This window comes from Anomaloglossus baeobatrachus, chromosome 1 (assembly GCF_048569485.1).
Source record: "Anomaloglossus baeobatrachus isolate aAnoBae1 chromosome 1, aAnoBae1.hap1, whole genome shotgun sequence".
Lineage (NCBI taxonomy): Eukaryota > Metazoa > Chordata > Amphibia > Anura > Aromobatidae > Anomaloglossus > Anomaloglossus baeobatrachus.
The window spans coordinates 212,935,783-212,947,879 of NC_134353.1; the positions used below are offsets into that span (position 1 = coordinate 212,935,783).

General features: G+C 42.1%; 1 protein-coding gene across 1 annotated transcript in view; it reads right to left on the minus strand.

Moving 5' to 3' along the window:
- The window catches only part of EDNRA (endothelin receptor type A), a 93,929-nt gene that overhangs the window by 46,229 nt on the left and 35,603 nt on the right, over positions 1-12,097 (minus strand). The gene's annotated exons all lie outside the window — the stretch shown is intronic.

The following is a 12,097-nucleotide window of genomic DNA, read 5'->3' on the forward strand; positions in this document are numbered from 1 at the left end:
TTGTCTGATTTTTTTATTGGATAGCACCTGGACCCATTGAGTAAGAAGATGGATCAATTAACACATGCGTTAAAATAACGAATCCAAGAAACAGATCAATGAAACTCATGCCGTATTCTGATCTGATTTTGAGGATCAAAATAAGCATACCGACATTTTACACGTATAAAATATTTTTCCTATTTCTATCCAGAAAGGTTGAACGAGTGAAATTCGTTTAGTATTCCATATGCTATATGAGTGTGTTTTTTACTTACTTTGCATCCATATGTCATGAGCATGTCATCCTTAAGCAGGCTTTACACACAGCGACATCGCTAGCGATGTCGCTGGTGAAAGCACTCGCCCCCGTTGGTTGTGCGTCACGGGCAAATCGCTGCCCGTGGCGCACAACATCGCTTGGACCAGTCACACATACTTACCTGCCTAGTGACGTTGCTGTGGCTGGCGAACCGCCTCCTTTCTAAGGGGGCGGTTCGTTCGGCGTCACAGCAATGTCACTAAGTGGCCGCCCAATAGAAGTGGAGAGGCGGAGATGAGCTGGACGACCTTCCCGCCCACCTCCTTCCTTCCTCATTGCGGCCGGCCGCAGGTACGGTGATGTTCCTCGTTCCTGAGGTGTCACACAAGCTGTAGAGTGACTACTTTACATTGTAAATTGGAGATTGTAGTCAGATTCAAATCTAGGACGCCACAATTATAAGAAGACTGAATAACCATGCTATCTAACAGCTTTGTTTTGTTAGTCTGGACTTTTTTCCCACTGTCCACAAATAAAAACCCAGATGTGTCCATGACTTTTGTGCTTAGGAAAAAGGTCAGGATGGCAACACTGCTGCCTATACAACAGACCTGCTCTTTTGTTTCATGTCAGTGGATAGCACTGCTGTCTTGGAGCTCTGGAGCTGAAGACCAAGATCTAAACAGAACAATATATCTAGACGGGGTTTTTAGATTTATCCCATGTGCCTATTATACACCCCAAAGCGTACATTAATTGACATACCATGATATACCGTAAGTATCTAACTAAACTGGAGAAATGTAAGGATTTGTTCACATCAGTATTACCAATTCCAATTTTTCTACTATTTATTTGTAAATTTATTGGAGCAGAAAACAGAATTCATAAAGGATCAGACATGAGGAAAGTAAAGGTACCCAATAGACCGCATTAACTATAATGAGGTTTGCCAGGTTTCCAGCATGTTATGCTATTACTTTTAGTATTCTGGCAATGAAAAGGCAGATTTGTGAGCAGTGTCAGACTGCAGAGGCCCACCAGTAACATTGACTCTGGGGCCCACTGATCAATTGCTTGCAAATATTACATTCACAAATTTACCTCTGCATTTATATAATAATATACTTAGTAATTTGTAAAATTAAGAGATTCTTCCTTTGTCTGTACATAGTGAAACAAGTGTATTGTGCCAACTACTGATGATGTTTTGGGGGAAAGTGATGTAGCACTAAAAAAGGGCCCACCGGAAGATTCTCCTGCTCTCCTGTGGGCCAGTGTGAGCCTGTTTGTGTCATCCAAGTACAGTTATGAATATTTTTTCCTTTAGGCGAAGGACACATGGACATTACTCCGAGTGCATTACATGACCCTCGGCTCCCACTCTGCTGGAGTGTAAACCGAGTGTCATGCCACTGTGATGCGATCCTACGATCGCAGCACAGCTGCGGATGAGAGGGAGGAATTAATCTCCCCATCTCCTCCATTATCAGCTGATGCATATATTGCACTGCACTCCGTTGTCATGCGAGTGCAGTGTGATGTTTCTCTCGCACCCATAAACTTGTATGGGTGCGAGTGAAAACAAATCAGATTATACCTGCAGCAGGCTGCGATTGTTTTCTTGGTCCGATTAGTCCTGAGAAAAAAAGTCCCTCATGGGAGCGACCCCATAGAGTAACATGGGTTTGGGTGGAATGGGATTTTTCATTGCATTCCACTCAATCCGTTTTACTCGCTGTGTGTCCTTACATAAAAAAATGGAAATAAATTACATTTCAGGACAACTAAAAGCACAGAATCAAATAATATCTGTAACCAAACCTATAAGGAATACCCATACAAGCCTTTATTCATTTTAAAAAAAGAAAAATCATGGTCTGTACAATGTTTTTACTTTCATGCTTTCTTTTAAAATATTTTTCTTGCTCCTTTTATTAAAAAAAAGAAAACCTTGGTTACGCTATGTAGACAAAGCATAGTCATCTGGGGAGCAGCTTCATCCTTCTCCAAGGTAGATAAACACATCTCTTATACAAAGCAGCGCCGCAGCAGGGGAGACGTGGGGCCCAAGAACTAGACTTCAAGTATAAATAGGAATTGTTTGTAGAAATCAACAAGCGGAAACCGTACTAAAGACAAACTAATATGTCACATCAGTCATATTTGAAAACATGATCACAGCCACATACACAAATGACTTCTGTAGTAAACATTTCAGTGACGGTTTACAAATGCATAAAATAATTATTCCTGGGAAAAGGCTTTCCAAATACGGGGAACGTACAATATGTATTATTCCACAAATTACAAGGACAGGCTTTGTGCACCCATTCATAACCTTGTGTCTAATGCTTTATGGATTTCCTTGGCTGGGCACATTGTAGACAAGATTCCCATGAATGCTCTGGGACTTGGGTCCGGAGACTATAGAGGTCTTTCCCATCAACCTTTTAACCTACTTAGCTGAAGGTCTTCACCTATGCCCTAAAGCACTCACTTCATCAACAAATCCTGCAGCTCTTGTAGAGTATACAAACACTACATTGTAAATTCCACGGGACTCTCAGTAATTGAGAAGAAGTAATATAATGCTTTTTCCTGTCATAGTCGTGAAATGCTGAAATCTTGAGGATCACCCTTATTTATGAGATCTACCTTTTGATTATGTATACCCTATTCTGTACAATGAGTAAATCGATCTGCTGCATACATCACATTCTACTTGTTTTCGCCAAAAATAAGACAGGGTCTTATATTAACGTTTGCTCAGAAAGATGGTCTGGGGATTATTTTTACATGTCTGTCTATCTATCTATCTATCTATCTATCTATCTATCTTTCTATCTACCTACCTATGTATCATAGTAGCCTATTTCCTCTTCAGCCTTAAAGTCCTGAATTACGAGATCTTTTGGTGACAACCTAGTAACTTGACGTGATGTCACAAAGGTCATGAGGGAGTGTTATCATCAGAAGATTGAAGGACCTCTGAAATTGTCCAGTTTGCCCTACCTTCCCCCTAATGCCAGTCCAGCATACTAGCCTGTCTCCTGTTAAGTTATTTTAGACTTCTGCAATTAGCAGAAAGTGGTAGAGATGGGTTTTTCCAAAGCCATGCCAATGACTAAAGATGGTGGAAATATCAGATTTATGCTGCTTTATTTTCATGCTCAGGTCAACGCGTTTCAGGAGACTCAGCTCCCTTCATCAGGACAAACAGGCAAAAGAACAAAAGGCAAAAGAACATCAACATCATCAGAGATTTGATGTTCTTTTGCCTGCCTGTCCTGATGAAGGGAGCTGAGTCTCCTGAAACGCGTTGACCTGAGCATGAAAATAAAGCAACATTAATCTTATATTTCCACCATCTTTGGTCATTGGCGCGGCTTTGTAAAAACCTATCTCTACCACTTTCTGCTATCAGCTATTTTGGAGATTGCAGCCATGACCTGGAGTTACATGCTTATATAGGAGTTGTGACTGTCACAACTTCCATAGGTGAGTGCAACCACGTCATTAACCCCTTTTCCTATTGGGGTAAGACTCTATTGTGCTTCTTTTTCCACAGTTCTCTATTTCCAGACCTCTGCAATTTAAAGACCTTTGAATACATCATGTTGCATGACTGTGAAGTCACCAAAGGTCCTTAAAAAAATCATAACCTCGAAATACAGCTGCTGAGGTCCCTAAGAGTATGGGGGCACTGACAAATTGTGCAGTTTGACACCCCTTAACGCTGGCCCTGATTGTAACTAGGGTTTATTTTTGGAGTAGGGCTTAAATTTCAAGAATACACCAAAAATCCTGTAAAATCATGCTAGGGCTTTTTTTCGGGGTAGGTCTTATTTTCAGGACTCACTGCATTTACATGACTATGTTTTTATTTGCACTCTTGCTTACATGTAACCCACAAACATATATTGTCACCCTGGGCAGAGAGGACTTCACACACTTTGGTTTTATAGCTAACTGGGTTTACAGTCTAAATTCAGAGACCTATGTACAGACATTACCCTCCGCAACTAGTTTCTAAACCTGATATTAACCATGAGCAAAATGAATCAAGATGGAATGAAAGCGCTTTGTATTTTACATAAATACCAAACCTGCAATTTGTTATTTGCTGTCCGACATTTTGCTGGGTTATAGAGGGCAGGGAAGGGATTAAAAGTAATCTTATACTCACTTCTTTTTGTCCGTCCCTTTGCCTGTTTCGTTGGTCCTATGGTAACAAATAGACGAATGAAGACTCTTCTATCTTCCTTTAAGCTGGTCCTTCCATTTACTAGGCTCCAGGCCCTTAGATGGGGCGCAATGAATGTCAATGATGTGCATATTTGCAACTTCCTGATATTGCATTTTTGTTCAATTCACATCAATAACATGCAGCATGACAACATGGGGCTTAGTCAATGGAAAATCTGGTTGGAAGGAAGATAGAAGGAAGAAAGAAAAGGGCAGAAAATAGAAGAGCAAGTCTGCCATATTCAAATTTTGAGAGATTCACTGAACTCTAATCCCGAGATGTATGGTGCGAAATGTTAAACAAACCGGAAAAAAAAGTGTTCAACTATGCCATCCTTCTTCCATCCATCACCTTTGGTCACCAATAGACTTCCATTTTAATTTTATACACCTTAACCTCATGTAAAAAAATAAAATACAAAATGTATAGCGTTAACGTATACATTTTTGTACTGTATCATGGCAAACTGTATAACATGAATGGTCATAGAGAACTATGTGTTTTGGTTTTTTTTTTAGCTGAAAGCTTACGGCCCTGTGCGCACTAGAAAAAGGAATTTTCTTAAGAAAATTCCGGAGGCTCAGTAAGATTTCGGGAAAATACAGCACCGAAATCCGCATCCAAATCCGCATGTGGTTTGTTGCGTTTTTCTGCGGATTTTGTGTGGATTTGTTGCGGATTGGGTGCGGAAATGCCACAGCTAGCATTGGACTGGCTACTGGAGGAATCTCCAGTAATACCAGGCCTGGCCGCGGTTACCTGCACTGAACTCCGGAGCTCCTACCTGAGCTCCGGAGTGCAGCCTACACTAAACTGCGAGCACCGAGTGATTGATTTCCTGGCGATTGCAGCCTAGACTAAGCTGCGAGCGCCGAGTGATTGATTCTCCAGCGATTGCCATTTAGTTCAGGCCAGGTTGATCTCCGGAGCTCAGTTGACAGCTCCGGAGTACAGCCCGGCCTCTCTACAGCTGTCACCTGAGCTCCGGAGATCAGCCCAGCCTGAACTAAACTGCAATCGCCGGGGAAACAATCACTCGGCGCTCACAGTTTAGTCTACGCTGCACTCCGGAGCTCAGGTGACAGCTCCGGAGTTCAGTGTAGGTAACTGAATCCAGGCCTGGCATTACTGGAGATTCCTCCGGTAGCCAGTCCCGCAGCTACCTGCGGAAAAGAAGTGACATGCAATATTTTTGCTGCGGGAATCCCAAGTGCGCACAGCATTTTTTTTCCCTTAGGATTTGCTGGTGAATCACTGCAGAGATGTTATGAACATTTTCTGCAGCGAAACATGCAGCAAATCCACGATAAATTCCGTCTAGTGCGCACAAGGCCTTAAGGGGTTTTCCCATGAACAAAGATAATTTTAAAGTTAATTTAAATCAATAGATATGCAAATAATAAGTTGTAAATTGTGTATAAAAAAAATGTTCCTGTGCTGAGATATAATCTTATATATATGCCCCTGCTGTGTACTATGTAATGGCCGTGTATTACCATACAGGGACATGGTCTGATCATACTACATCTCCTGGGAAGGGAAGGACATAAAAAAACTATACAAATATTATAACACAGGATTGCAAATAATCCTTTCTTTGAGGTAAAATATTTCCCTACCTGTTTTTAAAAAATGTTTTACCTCAAAGAAAGAATAATTTGTGATCCCATTATGTAATGTCTGTATACTCTTGTGTCTCCCCTGCCCAGGAGATTATATGATCAGACCATGTCCCTGTAACGTCAGACACAGCCATTACACAGTACACAGCAGGGGCACATATATAAGATTATCTCCACACAAGAACATTTATTTTAAACACATCCAATTGGGGAAATTCTTCTTATTATTATAAGGTCTATTGATTAAAATTAACTTTGTTCGTGGGAAAACGCTTTTAAAGGTTTTGATTAAAGGTCTTGCCTCTATTATAGTAACACCTCCCTGACGACATTAAAATGGTTTCTTTGTTCAACATCTGACACTAGAAATAGTGTTGGATATCAAAGCAGAAGGTTTTATGGAACCAATACAGTTTTATTGGGAACAACAAAAATAGGAACTCATGAAAGCGACGATTTGCACATTTAGGAGCCTGTGGAGACTGTACTTTCCCATGCTAAAAAGACGGGCATAAATGTGACAATGCTCCTCAATGTTTTTATTTATGTACTACATTATTATGTACATTTTTTCCACATTATTGCGGTTGAGTTTCATTAAATGTAAGTTTATCTTACTGTATTGATGACGGCTGCTATTCAGACCTAACATTTTCCATCTGTTTGGTGAACGGTGACAGTAGGGTCGCCATAACTTGTTCCTGCTGAACTGCACCCACAATAGGATCATATCATGCTTTATCAGTGACAACCAAGCCTGTGTCTTAAGATCGTGAGAAGTTAATGTTAACAAGAAACGGGGCTCCTTTCACGTATCCAAAGTGGTTTGTTATTCCATGTAACCAGACGGTGTCATCATTTCAGGGAAATCCAAATACTTGGAAGATATCCAAAAACTTTTATTAGTCAGACAAAAAATTGTAAGAAATGTGAGAAACCACGTCTTTCTTGACTTCAAGTATATGATCTATATGTAAAGGTTGGGAATTGCAAGTCTTTCTCACTGTTCATTTTTTTTTCTATTTTCAAGTTAGAACATAATAAGAATAAATTATCACAATAACTGCTAAAAATTTGATAACAAGGGAAAACTAAGATGGATGTCACCTCGGTTAGTTTACGACATACAGTTTGTATTAGTCTTTAAAGGGTTTGTCCAGTCTAAATCCACAAGGCTGCAGTCACTCTATGTGTCACTCTATGTGACTTATGGATCCTCACATTGTAGAATTCCCACAGCTCACAGTGTGTGCAATGTCAGAATACTGGCACTTAACACGTATGGACTCCTTTTACTAACCCCTTCACCCCAGGGCAATTTTACATTTTTCATTTTTTTTCTCCCCTTGTTCCAAGAGCCAACACTTTTTTACTTTTCCGTCAATATAGCCTTATGAGGGCTTGTGTTTTTCAGGATGACTTGTTATTTTGAACAACACCATTCAGTCTCCTCCATATTGTACATTATGATTCCCCAGGCCAATGTGAGTTTGTAGATACCAAACATGTATACTTTTATTTTTATCTAAGTGCTGAAAAAAATCCAGAAGTTGGTAAAATAAAGAATTGCAGTTTTGTCGCCATTTTCTGAGACCGTAGCGTTCTCTTTTTTCAGGATCTAAGGCTGTGTGATGGCTTATTTTTTGTGGCTTGAGACAACGTTTTTAATTATACTATACTATAGATGCAATATTTTGATCACCTGTTATTGCATTTTAATGCAATGTTGCGGCAACCAAAAAAATGTAATTCTGGCATTTTAATTTTTTTCTCACTATGTCATTTACCAATCATATCAATTGATTTTATATTTTGTTAGATTGGGAATTTCTAAAAGCGGAAATACCAAATATGTGTATTTGTTATTACTATTGTTTTATGTTTAACCCCTTTACGACCGGCCGATTTTTAGCTTTCCGTTTTTTTTTTCCCGCCATTCTTCTTCTGAGAGACGTAACTTTTTTATATTTTAGTAAATATGGTCATGTGAGGGCTCATTTTATGAGGAACGAGCTGTACTTTTAAATTAAACCATAACTTGTACCATATAGTGTACTGGAAAATGACAAAAAAATTCCAAATGCAGAAAAATTGCAAAAAAAGTGCGATAGCACTATAGTTTTTTAGATATTTTATTCACTGTGTTCAATATATGGTAAAACTGACATGTGGGTGTGATGCCTCAGGTCAGTGCGGGTTCGTAGACACCAAACATGTATAGGTTTACTTTTATATGAGGGGTTGAAAAAAATAGGAAGTTTGTCCGAAAAAAGTGGCGCACGTTTTATGCCATATTCCGTGACCCGTAGCGTTCTTAATTTTCAAGATCTATGGCTTAGTGACAGCTTATTTTTTACGTCTCAAGCTGACATTTTTAACGGTATCATTTTTGCGCAGATGCTACGTTTTGATCACCTGTTATTGCATTTTGCGCAAACATTGTGGCGACAAAAAAACGCCATTTTGGCGCTTGGAATTTTTTTGTCACTATGCTGTTTATTGATCAGATTAATTGATTTTATATAATGATAGATTGGGTGTTTCTGAACGCGGCGATACCAAATGTGTGTATATTTTAATTTTTTTAAACCCTTTAATTTTCAATGTGGCGAAAGGGGGGTGATTTGAACTTTTAGGTTTTTTTGTTTTTTTTAAATTTTTTTAATTTTTTTTTTTTACTTTGTTCTTTTTATTTTACTAGTCCCCCTTCGGGGCTATAGCGATCCACACCCCGATCGCTCTGCCCTATCTGCTGATCACAGCTACACAGCTGTAAACAGCAGATATGCTCACTTTCTGATTCACTCGGCTCCGGACCGAGTGAAACTGAAAGTAATTCATGGCTGGTACAGGAGTCATCACATGACCCTGTGCTACCATGACAACTACCGGAAGTCACGTGATCACGTCACTTCACTTCCGGTATCGGGCGGTAAGTAAAAGTTTACCACGATCGCGATTATAATGGCGCTGTCACATATTGACAGCGCCATTTAAGGGGTTAAATGGCACGAGCAGATAACGATTCTGCTCGTGCCTACAGGCACACATCTCAGCTGTGAAAATCAGCTGAGATGTGCGCCGATCGCGGCATGCTGCTGGCGGCAGACCGCGGGCAGTAACATTATGACCGCTAGGACATAATATTACTGCCCGCGGTTGTTAAGGGGTTAATGGTGCAAAAGAGGGGTGATATGAACTTTAAGGTTTTGCTTCTTTTCCCTAATATTTTTTTAAAACTTTTTTTTATATTTTTTATTGATTTTACTAGTCCACCTATGGGACTTTATGCCTGTTCTATCTGATCCCTTCTCCTGATCAGAGTGATTGATCAGCAGAAATGCTGCTCTAATGGGAGTGTCAGCGCTCTGTTGGCATTCATAGGAAACATGCCATTGCAGCGACAGGGGTCATCATCCGACCCCATGATGCCATGGCAACCTATTGGCGCCCCGTCATTGCATCACAGGACCGCCGACAGCGGCGGGTAACAGCATGATCCATGTGCTTTAGATCATGCTGTCAAACTAATGGGTTAACAGGCATGGGTAGTTCTCCAATGCACATGTCTGTTAATCATACTCCCAGCCACATTCCGACTAGAGTGTGGTCAATACACTTGCATTGAGTGAGACTATGCTCATCTGGTCGGATTGTAACCGGGAATATGCATATCGCATACTTGTGGCCACGTGACCGCCGTTCCCGGCTCTGACACTCGTGAATCCTCACAGTGGACAGTGCATACAATGTGAGTATTCATAAGTCTGCAGTGGCATAGAGTGATACATAGAGTGACTGCAGACTTGTGGATTTAGACTGGACAATCCCTTTATAAAAAGGAGTCTAAAGGTCCAGTCACACTAAGCAACTTACCAGCGATCCCAACAACGATAGGGATCGCTGGTAAGTTGCTAGGAGGTTGCTGGTGAGATGTCACACTGCGACGCTCCAGCGATCCCACCAGCAACCTGACCTGGCAGGGATCGCTGGAGCGTGGCTACACGAGTTGCTGGTGAGCTCACCAGCAACCAGTGACCAGCCCCCAGCGCCGCGTGGAAGATGCTGCGCTTGGTAACTAAGGTAAATATCGGGTAATCAACCCGATATTTACCTTGGTTACCAGCGCACGGAGCTACACGTGCAGAGAACAGGGAGCAGCGCACACTGAGCGCTGGCTCCCTGCTCTCCTAGTTACAGCACACATCGGGTTAATTACCCGATGTGTACTGCAGCTAAATGTGCACAGAGCAGGGAGCAGCGCACAATGCTTAGCGCTGGCTCCCTGCTCTCCTAGCTACAGCACACTTCGGGTTAATTAACCCGATGTGTCCTGCAGCTACATGTGCACAGAGCAGGAGCCGGCACTGACATTGAGAGCGGCGGAGGCTGGTAACAAAGGTAAATATCGGGTAACCAAGGACAGGGCTTCTTGGTTACCCGATGTTTACTGTGGTTACCAGCCTCCGCAGAAGCCGGCTCCTGCTGCCTGCACATTTAGTTGTTGCTGTCTCGCTGTCACACACAGCGATCTGTGCTTCACAGCGGGAGAGCAACAACTAAAAAATGGCCCAGGACATTCAGCAACAACCAACGACCTCACAGCAGGGGCCAGGTTGTTGCTGGATGTCACACACAGCAACATCGCTAGCAACGTCACAAAAGTTGTTCGTTAGCAGCGATGTTGCTAGCGATGTTGCTTAGTGTGACGGGGCCTTATACGTGTTCAGTGCCACTATTTGGCATTTTTTTTGTGTCTTGAGCAATAACTTCTATTATCATCCTCTTATAACGCATTCAAATATTGGGATTTTATAGTATATTTGATGTGTTTCTAGAAAAAGATTAAATAATATGTGTAGTAAGTTACTGCTTTATATTTGTATAAGAGATTTTACCATCATCTAGTTATAGTACTTCTGGATTAATAGTGTCCTTTTATTTTACCGCCCAGAGTATATGACTTACATTATGTGGCGCCCCTGAGGCTTTCGTCGCCACAGAGGTACTGCACCTCAGCCAGAGGTGTAGTATCCCATCCTGGGTAAGAAGGGGGTCATCTACCAGTTCACAGACAAAACCTGCACACACCAATTGTTAGATCACACACTGGGTCAGGGTTTAAGGCAGGTACCCCATTAATGCTGAGAAGCAGCGTCCAGTATACCTGGTTATGGAGCCTTAAGTCCCATTCACTGGCCTGAAGGGGTGGAGCCTGGCAGGAGGAGTCAATGGGTCAGTGGAAAAAGTGGGCGGAGCTAGGTTTAAAATGTAAACAGTTGAGGAGAACTGGTTAGGACCAGTTTGAGGGAGTTCAGTCAGTGTGAGGCAGTCTGTCAGAGAAGGGACAGTTGACAGAAAGATCTAGTCAGTGAAGAGTCTAGCCAAAAGGAGGTTTTAGGTGAAGATCCTGGGGTCTTGCTAGGCCCAGGTGACACCGACTGAAGGGATTCCAGAGTGCCACGGATGTGCGGGAGGCCTCTGTGGACTTGTTCCACCAAAAACACACGGGGTGGAGGGATCTGGTTGCAATAACGGGGACGGACCCCAGGCTAAAGAAGAAAAACATTTCCTTTAGCAATCTGACAGCCCGAGAGGTTGCATCAGGCACCCGAGGCCACAACCTGCCACCCATCTTCTGCAAGGGGGAGCAATAAAAAGACTGAGGTCAACCACCCTTTGGATAGGCTCGGTGGCGGAGGCGCTGGACAATCTAGTGAAGGTCGGCGCTAGTGAGACGACCAAGGAAGGACACATTGAGGGATGCATCGGTACTGACCCTTGAACTATCCGGGATTGGCGGAGACCCACCACAGTGGATCTGGGCATACCACGGGTCAGCTGCAGCATTGAATGAACAGTGAGTAAAAACATCTTAACTGCAAGCCCCGTGTCGTCTGCTTTGTCCTGCACCTCATCAATATCCACCATAGACTTTTACAAATGGTTGCCCCGGGGTACCCGATCCCCCTGTGGGGAGCAAGA